Here is a 17,740-nt window from a genome sequence, read left to right on the forward strand (position 1 = left end):
CTGGCCCTCCCGCTCTTTGTAGCACTTGATATCGTGCTAGCAACCCCACCAACCGCGCAGCAACGGCTGCCCTTATGGTCCATCAGGACCGTATCCTTTTTTACCTGTATTGTTTTTTCTTGTTTTCTACAATTCTTTTTCAAAACAGGACTCAGCTACGATTGTAGCAACATCCATGGACAGTTGTTCCCATCATCGGCATTGTGTTCCGGACTTCCATCCTATCTTCCTCTGTGCCACTCACCGAACTCCGCACGAACATTATCTGTATCATCTTTGATATCCAGCTCCCGGAAGCCTCTGCAACCTCCTTCCAGGTACCCCTATGTATTATCCTATACCATATTCTATGGTCTGCTCTCGCCCTCAGCAACGAGCCCACTACGAATTCTCTGAACTTCCACAAACCCTAACATGTCTCTGCAGCTTTTATCGCTGAATGCTAAGGGGCTAAACCACCCCGCAAAGCGCTTCTCGATGTGGAAGGAAGCAAAGTCTCACAAGGCAGACGTCCTGGCTATTCAGGAAACCCATTTCAAGCTCGGTTCAGTACCTCGCTGCTCCCACCCGGACTATCCCCATGTCTTTATGGCAAACTCCCCTGAAAAGAAACGAGGAACCCTGTTGGCCGTTAGCAACTCTGTGACCTTCACCTACTCTCGGGTGGTGGAGGATACAGACGGAAGATTCATTATCTTAAACTGTAATATTGATGAATGTGATTATACTATTGTGAACGTGTATGCTCCCAACCGCCACCAGCTCAAATTCCTGAGAAAACTATTCGCAAAAGTTCGCAAACTCACGGTAGGCAAACTGATCATATGAGGAGATTTTAACACTGTAGCAGACCCTGCCATGGACTCGACCTCCGGTGGTAAAATCTTATCTACTTCCATGGCAGCTCTCCTACATGCGGAAAATCTACACGACATATGGAGATACCAACATGCGGAGGAGAGGGACTATACCTTCTTCTTGGCGAGCCACCTCACTTACTCCAGGATCGACATGTTTCTGATAGACTCGACGATCCTGCCCTTGGTACTGCACACATCTATGAGGGGGTTTTTTGATCTCTATGACCCTATGTGTAGTCGGGTTTGCCGTCGTCCCTAGTCAGGATTTTTGTAGTTTGTTGGTACCTCAGGCCAATGAGAAGTGGGACTTTTTAGGCAGGTAAGCAAAATACGAAAAAGTACAAGTATTCGGTGATAAATAAAAAATGGTATTTAAGGTATGAAGCCTGATCACACACAGCTGGTGTGTGTCTCTGGTGCGCCTGCGTCTGGTGGACGAGTGCGCTTCCAGTTTCCACCGCTGGTGCTCACTGGCGCGGCCGCCGACACGGGAAGGACACAGATTTCAGACTTGCAGGTGCTGTGCCTATTGAGTGCCCCTGGTGGTGAAATTTATAAATATTTAACACCATCTGTATTTTACCAACAGAAATGGTGACAATCAACCTTGAAAAAGGCTCCATTAGGGGCCGAAACGCGTAGGCTTTAGGAGACATCTTTGATCTGGGCAACCCACGCTTAACAGCAGGGAATGACAGAGATACACTCTTAAAAAGTCACCATTTACCACGTGTCACAAATCCTCTACCTACCACACACTCTCACAAGGGTCTATAACCCTTTCACTCTACTGTACTCAACTGTACATATGTTTTAAGGATTAAATACCATTTTTTATTCGAATACTTGTACTTTTTCGTATTTTGCTTACCTGCCTAAAAAGTCCCACTTCTCATTGGCCTGAGGTACCAACAAACTACAAAAATCCTGCACACATCTATATCCCCCATCACGTGGTCAGACCACTGCCGCCATACATATGTCCATATCTACCTCAGCTCCCCAGCCGTCTTCATACATATGGAGATGTAACAATTCAATCCTATCAGACCCCGACTCTATCAAGCACCTCCAAACTCACCTTAGGGAATTCTTCACAAACAACGCCACCCCAGACACGGACCCTTTCACGCTTTGGAATGCCCATAAGGCATATGTGAGAGGAATTCTTATTCAATTAGCATCTAGAATGAAAAAGAAACACCAGAAAACGCTTCGAGACACCCTTGAAAACATTAAATCCTTGGAAGAGGCCAATAAACAACACCCCTCACAAATATTGTCCTCCAAACTCTCAGCCCTCAGAACAGAACTCCGCAGGCTTCTGCTTGTCAACCACGACAAAATTATGGCGAAACTCCGCCTCCAGTATTATTCGGCCCATAATAAGGCAGGCAAGTTTCTAGCCTCCAGGCTTAAAGCCAGGAGAGTAAAATCTAAAATAGCGTTCGTAACCCATCCCCATACGGGCAAAAAGCACACACACCCTCAACAAATTGCGGACGCTTTCGCCGATTATTATGGCTCCCTGTATAACCTACGCAACGACACGACCACACACAACCCGTCGACGTCGGAAATCCTCACCTTCTTGAGTCGCATGAACTTCCCCTCTCTCACGCCCGAAGACCTATCATCCCTAAATGCCCCATTTACGCCAAAAGAACTCTCCCAGACTATTCTAGGTACTCCTTTAAATAAATCCCCAGGCCCTGACGGATTGACAAATGAATACTACAGATCACTTCATGACGTACTTTCGCCCCACATGTTGCCAGCATTTTCCTCAGCCATTGCCACGGGCACCTTCCCCAAGGAGATGCTCCAAGCGAACATCATAACCCTCCCCAAACCAGGCAAACCCCCTACCGCCCCAGCGAACTTTAGACCCATATCCCTGCTAAACAATGACGTCAAATTATATGCTAAACTCCTCGCCAACCGCCTAGCACAACTTCTGCCGAAGCTACTAGGGGGGAACCAAATGGGATTCGTCCGGGGACGGCAAGCCCCGGACGCGACCAGAAGGGTAATAAATCTCATACACCATGCCGAGAGCTCCAGAACGCCTTCTCTGCTTCTTTCCATAGACGCAGAGAAGGCGTTCGACCGTATCCACTGGGGATACATGGAATCGGTTCTACGCAAGTTTGGATTTTCGGGACCGATCCTGTCGGCCATAGTAGCTTTATACTCCTCTCCATCTGCCAAGGTACTCTCCGCTGGCATGCTTTCTAAACCCTTTAACATCACCAATGGTACGCGACAGGGGTGCCCCCTGTCGCCCCTCATTTTTAACCTGTTAATAGAGCCACTGGCAGAACTGCTACGCACCTCCCCCATGGTATCGGGCTTTAAATTTGGCTCCTCCAAGCACGTCATCACTCTATTTGCTGACGGTGTCATTTTGAGTCTAACGAACCCTATAGTGTCCCTTCCAGCAGCTCATAGAATTCTTCAGGACTTTAGTAATGTGTCCTTCTATAAAGTGAATTTTGGAAAATCCGAAATCTTAGGTATGAATATACCCGACAACACCCGAAAGCATCTCCAAACACAACTCCCATACGCTTGGACACCTGACTCGCTAAAATATCTAGGGATCCAGCTAGCATTCCCCACATCCAAATTGCTACACCCCAACATGAAATCCTTACTGTCCACCCTAACAGCAGACACCAATGGTATCAAGTCGACCGAAATCTCCTGGGCGGGACGAATAGCAGCATTCAAAATGCTTTGCCTACCAAAAATACTATACATATTCCGCACCCTTCCAATACATATCACCGGTGCTTACCTCACTTCCCTGTCCAAAATACTTCGCACATTTGTATGGCAACAGAAGAGAGCCAGGTGTTCTCAATCACATATGATACGTCACAAAAAGGTAGGAGGGCTAGGGCTACCAGACATATCAGATTACTATCACGCGACGAGACTGTCCCCCCTCCAACACTGGTTCTCCAACACACGCCGCCTCCCTTGGCTGCCAATAGAAGCGGCATTGACGCGAACGTCGGATCTTAGTTTACTGCTTCTAGCTGATGCATGGAAACCCCTGGATGTGAGATCATTGCCAATCACGTCTCGTGCGACACTGCGCTCCTGGCGAGTCCTCATCGCACGGAAACCCACGCATCCGACAGACATGTTGATCCCTATACCTCTAACCGTATTCAATGTTCTTCTTCCGTTCACAAAGACCACCATGCTCACGGCCGCTGGAATACAGTCGGTATCTCAACTATACCAACAGGACTCACTCAAATCCTTCCAAGACCTCCACACAGAATTTAAACTCCCCCACAAAGCTATGTTCTCCTATAACGCCATAGTTAGCTTCTTACGCAAAAATCCCCTGCCCAAGTTATGGCTGCCCCTCACCCTATGGCAATTCCTCACGAACGTAGAGACCCCAGTTAAAGGCATATCCCTCATATACAACCTTATAGGACGCAAGAACGCCTTTCATAAAACAACACACATGGTTAAGTGGGAGAGTGAGCTTCAGACACCCTATTCCGAATACCAGTGGAAAACGGCGATCCACACCTCCTTCATAGCCTCCCGATGCATAAACCACTGGGAACAAATGCAAAAACTTCTAACCAGGTGGTACCTCACACCGTATCGCCTGTCTAAATTCTTTAGTTCCCAGAGCCCGCTTTGCTGGCGAAACTGTGACCAAATAGGCACTATCTCCCATATTTTCTTTAAGTGCAAAAGCCTAACCAGCTTTTGGAAGAGGGTGTTTGAGGTTCTTTCGATCACCACGGGCATACTCACCAAACCAACTATGGACATGGCCCTACTGAACTTGGGAATACACAATATACCCTTAAACATGAGAACGGTATGCTTCCACATCCTGGTAGCGGCCAGGACACTAATTGCCAAACACTGGAAGCAGACCACGTCCCCATCCCACCTGGAAGTTATTAGAATGGTTAATTTCCAATATTCTATGGAGAAGGCTTACGCCTACTCGACTCACAATGGAACCAAATTCCACTCTACTTAGCACATTTGGACCACCAGCAAATATTTCACCCCCGCCCCATGACAGTGGTTGGGTCATCCATGACACAAGCACAACCACTAGTGAAACGACTTGAACAGTTATAGTTTGTTAATGTTTACTTTTGAGATGATAAACCTTCTTTTCTCTTTTTATCTTTGATGACTGAGTTCTGCAATCATACCTCTATGTGTTTTGTTTGGAAACATTGTAATTGCGACTATGAATACCTTCATAATTTTTGTTGTAATGTTTTGGAAAATTAATAAAAAATCTATTGAAAGTAAATAGAATGAATGGATTTTCTCAGCAAAAAATTCTCTGATTGTTGTGCCACATCCCTATTAGGGATGATCGAACGGTTCGGGTCGACCATCGGTTCGACCCGAACTTTGGGTGTTCGAAATGCGGCCGAATTCCGAACTTTTTGCTGTAAAAGTTCGGTATTCGGCCACCAGAACCACCCAAAATGCAATGGGACAGGAACTGGGCTTTAAAAGCCGTGATTGGCCCAGAAACGTCAGCAAAAGCCAATGAGGGGGCAGGAGTCTGCTAGGAACGTGATTGGAGTGACTACGGGGACCAGAGGCCAATCAGGAGTGAATACACCCCACAGTATATAACATAGCCCCGCCTAACCCCTAGCACAGTGATACAGAGTCTGTTGAAGAGAGTGGAAGCATTTCTCTTACTCCTGCTTTGTTACACTACGTTTGCTGCATAGACGAGTGATTCTAAAGCTCCATATAAGCAGAACATTCAGGTTACAGCCAGTCAGTGTAGTTAGAAATACAGCGATTGTGCTGTTTGTTTCAGTTAGAAAAAAAAATGTAAAGGGACAGTGTCAGTCTTCTGCTGTATGGAGCTGTTCTTTTAGTGTGAGGAAAGGGATATCTAGTGTAGTTAGGGTACTATATACCACAGTAGTTAGATTCAACAATTCAGTTTCTGTAGGGAAAGTAAAAGTGTCAGGGTTCTGTGTAGTGAGCACGTTGCACTGCTGATATATCTACAGCAGGTATACGTGCTTGCTAGTCAGCAAAATACACTGCCTCAGTGACAACTAACGCCTGTTCTTGAAAGCGTTATGTCCACTGTGCAAAAGGCTTTGCTACTGTGCGTGACACGCATCTGCTGTGCTGTATTCAGTGACAACTTTGGGTCACATAGCAGTGTGCGTTTTTCACCGCACAGAGTTGCCAAAGTCTCAGTGACAACCTAACGCCTGTTCTTGAAAGCGTTAGGTCCACTGTGCAAAAGGCTTTGCTACTGTGCGTGACACGCATCTGCTGTGCTGTATTCGGTGACAACTTTGGGTCGCATAGCAGTGTGCGTTTTTCAACGCACAGAGTTGCCAAAGTCTCAGTGACAAATATGCCAGGTAGACCAAGGAAAGGCATACGTGGCCCTGCTGCGGAAAGGGGCTCAGCTTCTAGGGTGTCTAGAGGCAGGGGTGGACGTGGTGGTCAGTCCTCAGCCAGGCCACCATTGCGATTGTTCGCCCGCAGTGGCCAAGCTATACGTCCACAGTACGTACAGGAGGTGTTGGACTATATTACCAAACCCTCATCATCGGCATCATCTGCAACTACAGTGACCCAGGCAGAGAAAAGTGGTCAGTCTTCTGCAGTTGGCAGAACAAATAGAGATGAGTCCATGTCCACCTCACGTCCTCCCTTTTACAAACACCATTTTACATGAAATAAAGTGCAACTACATACATCTTTTGACTTCTTGAAAACATTTGGTAATATAGCCCCATTGTGAAAATACACCCGTTAATTATATGCACATTTAAAGAGACAGCACATTTTTCCAAAAAAAACTCTAATCTTGTTCCCAGTGCACTGCATTATGTCCCCATCATACACATTGGCTGTGCAGTTGATTAGGAGCAAAAGAAAGTTGCGGTTAAGCAAAAAAGTCATTTTTGAAGGTTTGGCATGCTATAATTCTGGTTCTGGACATGCTACAGAGCTGAAACTTCACAGGTACACTTTTTAGACCCCCCAGACACTAAATCCAAAGAAATCTAATTTTTTTTTTCCAATAATTTTTTCAATAATTGGCTCTCTATCAAAAACGACAATTTTTAAGAACTTTTTTTTGTGTGATTAATAGTCCCTGAGGCATGACCCAGAGCCCTAGCCACTTTTTAGGGGCATTTATTGGGTTTTAGGGCTTCAAAATTGTGTTTTTTGATTCCAGAAGTTCGGGTCCCATTGATTTCAATGGGGTTCTGGAATCCGGACCGAACTTTCGGGAAATTCGGGTGTTCTGGTCGAACCAAACTTTTCAAAAGTTCGATCATCCCTAATCCCTATATTCAAAGTACAACCAGTAAGAGTTCCCCTAAGGGTTTGGGACTTTAAAGGCACTTTGTGAGAGTATAAAAAAATATAAAATTATTTTTTTATACTTTCACAAAGTGCCATTAAAGTCCCAAACCCTTAGGGGAACTCTTTCTGGTAGTATGCTGATTTAAATAAGGTAGACCGCTGTTCTGTCAGATATGAACACAGGGATCTTGTGTTCCTGCTATTTAGGAACATGGATCTCTGTGTTCATCCAGTGAGTACATCCCCCACACAGTTAGAAAGCACCCCCTAGGAACACACTTAACCCTTTGATTGCCCCTGCTGTTAACCCCTTCCCTACCAGTGTCATTAGTACAGTAACAGTGCATATGTTTAGCACTGATTACTGTATTAGTGTCACTGGTCCCCTCAAAAGTGTCAGTTAGGTTTCCGATCTGTCTACCACAATGCCGCAGTCCTGCAAAAAATCGCTGATCACCACCATTACTAGTAATAAATAAATAAATAAAAATGACATAAATCTATCCCTTAGTTTGTAGACACGATAACTTTTGCGCAAACCAGTCAATATACACTTATTGGGATTTTTTTTTTACCAAAAATATGTGGTAGAATACATATTGGCCTAAATTGATGAAAACATTTGATTTTTTTTTTTTTATTGGGAATGTTTTACAGCAGAAAGTTAAAAATATTGTTGTTTTTTTTTTTTTTTTCAGAATTGTCGCAATTTTTTTGTTTATAGCGCAAAAAAAAAAAAAAGATGCACAGGTGATCAAATACCACCAAAAGAAAGCTCTATTTGTGGGAAAAAAAGGACATCAATTTTATTTGGGTACAGCGTCGCAAGAAATGGCCTGGTCATTAAGGGGGTAAAACCTTCTGGTCCTTAAGTGGTTAAACCTGCTTCCACGCCCATTCTAAGTCCTATGCTAACTAGCCTGTAGAGAAAAGATGTGTATATATAAACTGATGCAGCTGGGAGCGGACTACGATTATCTGACATTACCTTAAGGGATACTAAAGTAATTTTTTTTTTTTGTTAAAAATAACAAACATGTCATACTTACCTGCTCTGTGTAGTGGTTTTACACAGAATAGCCTGAATCCTCCTCTTCTTGGGTCCCTCTTTGGCTCTCCTGGCCCCTCCCTACTGTTGAGTGCACCCACAGCAAGCAACTTGCTATGGGGGCACCCGAGCTGAGCCGCAGCTCCCTGTGTCCATTAAAAAGGGAGTCATGGTCTGGCCCCGCCCCTTCTCTCTCCTCATTGGCTCACTGACTTTAACTGACAGCAGTGGGAGCCAATGGCACCACCTGTCGTCTCAGTCAATCAGGAGGGAGACTCACTCCTGCATCATCGCTGGATCAAGATGGGACTCAGATAAGTTTTAGGGGGGCTGAGGGGAGCTGAGGGGGCTGCTTCACACAGAAGGCTTTTTATCCTAATGCATAGAATGCATTAAGATAAAAAGCCTTCTGACTTTACAACCACTTTATGCGAATGTCCGTGCGAGGACCCTGTTTGCCGGCACAGGGATGGACAAGTGTTCTGTGCATCCCAGTGTGGGCAGTCCCATTCATATCAATTGGGACGCAGTGGTTACACAGACACTGCTCCCAATTTGACAGTTATGTGGGTGCAGATGCCCGAACGCACACTGTCTATGTTTAGGGACCAGCATCCACATACACCCACACAGCTGTTAAATTGGGAGCAGCGTCTGTGTCTGTGCAGCCACTGTGTCCCACTTGACATTAATGCACAGGAATGCATGGTACACCTGTCCATCCCCGTGTGGACAAACACGGCCCTTTGCATGGCATACTTGCCAACTGTACCGCGGGACTGGCGGCGGGACAGTCCCGGCAAATAGAAGCCTGTCCTGGGTAATTTACATTGTCCCGGCAGTATACTTACTTACACTTTGCACTTTATTTATATTTACATATTACATTTTTTGTTTTTTTCACACCTGAGCACATTTGACACTTTAGAATTGCAGGGAATTGTGATGAGAATTTTAAACTTTAGGCAGAAGTAGTGTAGCTGAATGGGAGAATTATTCCAACTCTGCTACTTTGGCCTCAAGTATAAAATTATCTTTTCAATTTACTGTAATTCTCTCTTTTATTGAGTAGAGCCTATAATCTGATGATAAGTAGGCGGAGATTAATTATGTGGAGTGGGCGGAGCTTCAGGGAAGTGGGTGTGGTCAGTAATTGATAGCTGTGTTGGAAAGTGTCCCTGGAAATTGTTTTCAAATGTTGGCAACTATGGCATGGGCTTAATTACACCCACGTGAACTAGGCCTAAGATAGTTTCCACATAATTTTCTGTACCAGAGACAATGGTCACCAGGACATATAGAGAGGGAGACTTTCTCCATAGGGAACACAGCAATAAAAACCTAAAAGCCTAAATACCATAGATGGTGACATAACTGATGAAAGTCTCTGCTGCCTACTCAGCCCCAGCAATGCAAATTTTTCGAAAAGCCAAAGCTCTTTTGTTAAAAAAAAAATAATAATAACAACATTTAAATGTATATACAGTACCTGCTACACAAACTAATTTAAAATGTATTTAAATGTGCTGTTTCAAGTTATAGCCAGCTACTATTTTTAAAAACATTCATATTTCTGTTGCTTGCATTTACCGTAACAATACAATAGTTTTGTGACCTCTCAGAATTTCTACCCATTGGCTCATATAAATGGCTCAGTGTGTTTCCTGAAAGTCTTGAAAGAGCTTGAACTTAAACTCTAACATCTCCAGGAATAGGGGTTTTATCTTGGATGAGATTTTTTCAAGTAGCTTACATTCTAGATGTATAGGGAATAATAAACCTGATCATGTGAAAAAACGGGTTAGTATAATATTTTTTTTAATGCTTTTATGTCACTCTCAATGAGCTTTTTGATCACCCTTCATGATTAGACATCATGCTGCCCTAGGCACACTAGACCAATGGCTTTTTTTGTACAGTTTTGTTGAGAGAATGTGCTATCAGAGATCAAAAGCCATCTTCTCTACTCAACTGTAGAAAACAGCAATCAGTAGAAAGCTGACATAGTTTAATTTGGCCTAAACTACAGTCTTGTTAAGCCTCTTAGTGCCCCTCTTACCACTTACCCTCTACCAGCACTGTAAGTGGCACTTTATAACATACTTCTGACTATGGTGCCCTGTGCTTTACATTACATACCCCTTACTGTTCCTGACACTATACACTAACACTATATGCTGTGTCATATTCTATACATTTCTGTTGCATTCTGTAAGCTGTGCTGTACATTACATTCTCCCAATACTTGCACTCTATACACTCTGTTGGACAAATTCCTGACTTTTTCACTGTATTTGCTATGTTGTAAATTACATACTTATGACCTCTGCACAGTATATGCTATGTTGTAAGTTGCATACTTATGACCACTTTACTCTATAGGTTATGTTGCATTCTACATACAATAGTTCCCCATTATTACACTTACTACGCTATGCTGTACATTACATACTCCTATCTGCTGTACTTTGTAAGCTGTGGTGTATATTACATATTCCTGAACAAGGTGTTTTTTCTCTCAATGGTTGTTGACAGGGCCATCTTACCGAATGGGCACGCTGGGCAGTTGGCCAGGGGCCCCACTTGCCCAAGGTGCCCCACCTGCCAAGCGATCCAGCCCCAGCCAGCATTAGTCCCGATTCCCGTGTGCATACCACTGCTGAACTTAGCAGGTGGTCTGCTGTCGGTCTTGCTCTGCTGTAAGGCCACTTGGGCCATGGATGGGGAGCCCACAACTGCAGGAATGCCTCCACCGGAATAGGCACACACAGGACAGTCGAGTCTGACTCCCATCCGTGTGTGTGTGTTCACCGGCCCCAGCCACTGAACTTGGAAGCTGTCATTAGCCTGCCACTGCTGTACCAATAAATATTGCCTTATTAATAATTTGCATTTTTATTCTTGTGGGTGATTGTGTAGGCAGGGCCCCAGTGCACTGCATTGCCCGGGGCCCTTTAATGCTCTTAAGATGGCACTGGTTGTTGGCTGCTAATTGGTCTCCAGCTGTTTTAATAAAGTTTCTCTAAAGGCAAAGAAAAAGTGTTAGCTTTATTTCTAAACTGCATGGGTACTCAACCTGTGGCTCCCCAGTGGTTGCAGAACTACAAGTCCCATGAGGCATTGCAAGTTGCTGACAGTTACAAGCATGACTCCCAAAGGCAGAGGCATGATGGGGCTTGTAGTTCTGCAACAGCTGCAGAGCCACAGGTTGAGCACTCATGGCTAAAGTATGTGTGCAGAAAGCATATGTAGTTTTGAAAAAAAAAAAAAAAGAATCCTTCGTCCTTAGGTTTATGTGTGTCTGTGAAACTCTTGCTTGTGGCTGAGTAATTAAGTATGATTTGGTAGTTTTAAGGGCTGTAGCATATGTGAGTGTGGTGTATACTACGTGGTAGTCTCAGACTCTATTTAACCCTATCACTGTTCAGCGCAGTGTATTTTTGTGCCCTCTTTCTCAAGTTCCAAAGTTAAGAGTTATGGTAAGAATTATTATATGATCAAGTAGATACCATAACCACATATATAAAATGTTCATATATTTACAGCACAAATTAAATACCATGTAATATAATGGCATGGTGGTTTTACTTTTTGTTGGTTCTACTCACAAATGTTCAGAGCCAGACAGACAATAAAAATAATAAAGACAAAAAGGTATAATATGTAAATGTTAGAAATATTCCCTATAGCTCTGCTGACATAGGCACTGGCCCATAAGTGCTTTGGGGTAAAGGTGTTCATTTGTTTCCACCTTTGATAGAACTAGATAGTTGGACTGAACTTCAGCTGAAAATCCAGTCCACAATGTTCACGTAAGATCATTTGTCTCAAAGAGTGCGTGTTCCGGTTTATAACCTATTCAATCCAATAAATAACAGTGGTTGTATTTACTAAAAACTTTTCTTTCACTATTATATGTTATGTAACCTGCTGTCATTATTGTGCAATGTGCTTGACACACAATTCTTTTTCTGTAGTATACAAAAGACTCACTTTCTCAGAACTGGTAAATAAAAGTACAGTATCCTATTTTTATTGTAAAAGAAAGAACTTGGCTGTATTTGACTTTCTGCAAACAATGAGCCACAAACCTATAAAAGCGAAATGTACTTTCAAAGTGTACTTACTCACCCTGCTTAGTAGGGATGAGCTTCAGATTGACCATGAGTTTGACCCAAACCCAAGCTGTTTGCAGTTCCCTCAATTGGTAAATGAAATGGCCAGATTCGTGCCAGTTCACAGTCTCAACCTCCAGCTGCTGCAGCTGAAAACTATTCATTTAGTGGTGGTATTACAACCACCATTATCCACTTAAGGACCAGAGCTATTTCTGACACTTGTTGTTCACAAGTAAAATCAGTATTTTTTGCTAGAAAATTACTTAGAACCCCCAAACATGATATATTTAGGCAGGCCATGAGGGACAGCCACGCCAAAAGGTTTGAGAAGCATGAGGAGAATAAAACTGTTGTGCTTGAATGTCTTTTGGATCCTCGATACAAGAACCATCCTTTCTCTTCTGATGATGTATTGGCCAAGGCAAAGCAATGGCTGACAGAAGATATTCAACAGCAGCTGCAGGAGGTTCCTACTGACGAAAAGAAAAGTCAAGGACAAGAATAGAAGGTTTCTGATGTGGAAGAGCAGGATGCAGGAGAAAAATGTCCCAAAAGACAATGGACAGAAAAGAAAATTCATCATGGTAAAATAGATGCAATGTTCAGCATTTTATTGGGGCCTCATGCAGAGGGTTCATCAGAATCGGCAATAATGAGCCTGGATGATGAACTTCATCTCTATTTGAAGGAACCAGTAGTTGACAGAAGAAGTGATCCTCTTCAGTGGTGGAAAGAAAATGAGGCAAGCTACAAAAGACTTACTTCTCATGCTAGAAGATACCTTTCTGCTCCTCCTTTCTCTGTACCAAGTGAGCGTGTTTTTAGTGAAGTGGCAGCAATTTATGAAAAGAAAAGAAGCCGTTTAGCTGGTGAACATGCTGAAATGTTATGCTTTCTGTACTATAATATTGTTCTACTTAACTGGGAGTATTGATTTGAAAGTGTAGCTAGTCTATAGTAGTGTCTGTCCACCAGCCCACTGAGTCTGTCCAATCCACTGTCTAGCTTGTGTCTATCTATTTTTTTCTAACAGTTTTGCACTGACTGTGCTGCGCTGCAGTCAGTGCAAAAGTGATAGAAAAAAAAAATAGACATGGACAGTGAATTGGAGTCAGTGCCAGTAGAACGCCACTCACTGCTGCAATAATTTTAAATCACTACTGCAGTAGTGCATTAGTGATATAAAATTATTCCAGTGAGTGAGTGCCCTACTGCAGCGGTAGTACACAGTCCAATCCACTGTGTAGCTGTTGCCTTGCTTTTCTTCAGCAGTATTGGACTGACTGCAGTAGTTGCAGTGAGTGCCATACGACAGTGAGTCCTTCGCTGACTCCAGTCCAATCTATTGTGACATGTGTAGCTGTTGCCTTGCTTTTCTTCTAGCAGTATTGCACTGACTGCAGTAGTTGCAGTGAGTGTCATACTGCAGTACAAATAGTCCAATCCACTGTGACATGTGTAGTTGTTGCCTACTTGCCTTGCTTTTCTTCTTGCAGTATTGCCCTGACTGCAGTAGTTGCAGTGAGTGCCATACTGCAGTGACTCCTCCACTGACTCCAGTCCAATCTATTGTGACATGTGTAGCTGTTGCCTTGCTTTTCTTCTAGCAGTATTGCACTGACTGCAGTAGTTGCAGTGAGTGCCATACTGCAGTACAAATAGTCCTGCACTGACTCCAGTCCAATCCACTGTGACATGTAGCTGTTGCCTACTTGCCTTGCTTTTCTTCTAGCAGTATTGCACTGACTGCAGTAGTTGCAGTGAGTGCCATACTGCAGTGCAAATAGTCCTGCACTGACTCAAGTACAATCCACTGTGACGTGTAGCTGTTGCCTACTTGCCTTGCTTTTCTTCTAGCAGTATTGCACTGACTGCACTGCAGTCGTTGCAGTGAGTGCCATACTGCACACAGAGGTAGTCCTCCACTGACTCAGAGTCCAGTCCAGTCCAATCCACTGTGACATGTGTAGCTGTTGCCTTGCTCTTTTTATAGCAGTTGTGCAGTGTGTATGTGTATTTTATTGTGTAGCTGTTGTTGTTGCCTAGTTTTGTTCCTAGCAGTTTTGCACAGACTGTACTGCAGTAGTGAATTACAATTTTTATATTGCAGTGAGTGAGTCCACTACTGCAGCACTTTATTATACATTAATGCACAATCAGATAATGTGAAATGCTAATGTCCAACTCCTTGCAATTTAAGTTTTCCTATCAGTTTTTATTCAGTTAAGGTGTGAAGAACGAGCACGTAATGTTAAAAATGTTAATAAATAAAGATTAACCTGTTTGTTAAGAGATTCGTGTCAAAATTTGTGTTTTTTTGGGAAAATTTTACATGTGTGGAAAAATATCGGCCAATATTGGCCTATACCGATATGCGATCGGCAAAATATCGGTATTGGCAACGAAAAAACGATATCGGCCCCCTTGAACTTTGCAACCTTTTGCCACATTTCAGGCTTCAAACATAAAGATATAAAACAATAATTTTTTGTGAAGAATCAACAACAAGTGGGACACAATCAAGAAGTGGAACGAAATTTATTGGATATTTCAAACTTTGTTAACAAATAAAAAACTGAAAAATTGGGCGTGCAAAATTATTCATCCCCTTTACTTTCAGTGCAGCAAACTCTCTCCAGAAGTTCAGTGAGGATCTCTGAATGATCCAATGTTGACCTAAATGACTAATGATGATAAATAGAATCCACCTGTGTGTAATCAAGTCTCCGTATTAAATACACCTGCACTGTGATAGTCTCAAAGGTCCGTTTAAAGCGCAGAAAGCATCATGAAGAACAAGGAACACACCAGGCAGGTCCGAGATACTGTTGTGGAGAAGTTTAAAGCCTAATTTGGATACAAAAAGATTTCCCAAGCTTTAAACATCCCAAGGAGCACTGTGCAAGCGATAATATTGAAATGGAAGGAGTATCAGACCACTGCAAATCTACGAAGACCTGGCTGTCCCTCTAAACTTTCAGCTCATACAAGGAGAAGACTGATCAGAGATGCAGCCAATAGGCCCATGATCACTCTGGATGAACTGCAGAGATCTACAGCTGAGGTGGGAGACTCTGTCCATAGGACAACAATCAGTCGTATACTGCACAAATCTGGCCTTTATGGAAGAGTTGCAAGAAGAAAGCCATTTCTTAAAGATATCCATAAAAAGTGTAATTTAAAGTTTGCCACAAGCCACCTGGGAGACACACCAAACATGTGGAAGAAGGTGCTCTGGTTAGATGAAACCAAAATCGAACTTTTTGGCAAAAATGCAAAACGTTATGTTTGGCGTAAAAGCAACACAGTTTATCACCCTGAACACACCATCCCCACTGTCAAACATGGTGGTGGCAGCATCATGGTTTGGGCCTGGTTTTCTTCAGCTGGGACAGGGAAGATGGTTAAAATTGATGGGAAAATGGATGGAGCCAAATTCAGGACCATTCTGGAAGAAAACCTGATGGAGTCTGCAAAAGACCTGAGACTGGGACGGAGATTTGTCTTCCAACAAGACAATGATCCAAAACATAAAGCAAAATCTACAATGGAATGGTTCACAAATAAACATATCCAGGTGTTAGAATGGCCAAGTCAAAGTCCAGACCTGAATCCAATCGAGAATCTGTGGAAAGAACTGAAAACTGCTGTTCACAAACGCTCTCCATCCAGCCTCACTGAGCTTGAGCTGTTTTGCAAGGAGGAATGGACAAAATTTTCAGTCTCTCGATGTGCAAAACTAATACAGACATACCCCAAGCGACTTACAGCTGTAATCGCAGCAAAAGGTGGGGGACTGAATAATTTTGCACACCCAATTTTTCAGTTTTTTTATTTGTTAAAAAAGTTTGAAATATCCAATAAATTTCGTTCCACTTCATGATTGTGTCCCACTTGTTGTTGATTCTTCACAAAAAAATTAGTTTTATATCTTTATGTTTGAAGCCTGAAATGTGGCAAAAGGTTGCAAAGTTCAAGGGGGCCGAATACTTTTGCAAGGCACTGTATATATATATATATATATATATATATATATATATATATATATATATATATATATATATATTTTTTTTTGCAGTGATCCTAGAGAATAAAATAGAGATTGTTGCCATAGTTTATGTCACACCGTATTTGCACAGCGGTCTTACAAACACAGTTTTTTGGGAAAAACTACACTTTTTTAAATTAAAAAATAGGAAAACAGTAACGTTAGCCCAAATTTTTTCTATAATGTAAAATATAATTTTACGCCAAGTAAATAGATACCCAACATGTCATGCTTCAAAGTTGCGCACACTCGTGGAATGGCGACAAACATTGGTACTTAAAAATCTCCATAGGTGACGGGTTAAAAATTTCTACAGGTTACCAGTTTAGAGTTACAGAAGAGGTCTAGGGCTAGAATTATTGCTCTCGCTCTAACGATCGTGACGATACCTCACATGTGTGGTTTGAACACCTTTTACATATGTGGGCGTGACTTGGGTATGCGTTCGCTACTGCGTGTGAGCTCGGAGGGATGGGACGCTTTAAATTTTATTTTTTCATATTTATTTTACCTTTTATTTTTTATTTTTACACTGTCCCTTTAAAAAATGTGTTTTTATCCCTTGTAATCCTATTACAAGGAACGTAAACATCCCTTGTAATGGAAATAAGCAGGACAGGTCCTCTTTAATGTGAGATCTGGTGTCAAAAAGACCTTAAAACCCTTAAAAGCAAAAAACAAAAAAACAAAAAAAAAGTATTTTTTTCAGCAAGAAAATAAATGGGCCCTCTAAGGCCGTTGGGAGGAAGCGACGTATGACGTCGCTCAGGTCCTCCAAGGCCATAGAGTTGAGTGGGGGCCATCTTGCCCTCACTCGACTTCCTGCACAGGACCTGAGAAGGCCGAATCGTTTTCCCCGCTACCGATGGCTCCAGTAAGTTGGGGAAAGCACCTCTCCTGCCGCCCATAAAAGTGATCCCACGGCTGGGACCATTTTTATGTGAAAAAGGACCGCCCACCCTGTAAGACAATACCGGGGTTATGGCAGCTATCTGCTACCATAGCCCGGTATTTAACGTCAAAGTACCAATGTAATAACTGGCTTGTTTTAAATTGTAATCAAGCTGATAGGCTTACTGGGTGATGTCATTGACCAAATATGGCCATGACTATATTTGGTCAACGACATCAGCCAGCATCCCCAGATGTTTTGTTTACATTCAGCAGCCAGCTGGGGATTGTCATTTGTGATGGGGTGGTACATCTCTGGATGATGTGTCTGACATTGGATTTGTATCTTTACAACTACTGCCCCCAATATATAACAATTGCCATAAGTTTATGTTATACACCAGTATAGAAACAA

At 42.8% G+C, this 17,740-nt stretch overlaps 1 pseudogene across 1 annotated transcript in view; it reads left to right on the plus strand.

Annotated features, from left to right (window-relative positions):
• The first annotated feature begins 477 nt into the window (after nt 1-477).
• Nucleotides 478-17,740, plus strand: part of LOC309543435 — a 33,472-nt pseudogene continuing 16,209 nt past the window's right edge. Inside the window, exon 1 of the transcript in view lies at nt 478-807. The product of the transcript in view is annotated as an uncharacterized misc_RNA (transcript). The remainder of the gene's footprint in view (nt 808-17,740) is intronic.

The sequence above is a fragment of the Pelophylax lessonae genome (genome assembly GCF_965119305.1).
Source record: "Pelophylax lessonae genome assembly, chromosome: 1".
NCBI classification, from domain to species: Eukaryota; Metazoa; Chordata; class Amphibia; order Anura; family Ranidae; genus Pelophylax; species Pelophylax lessonae.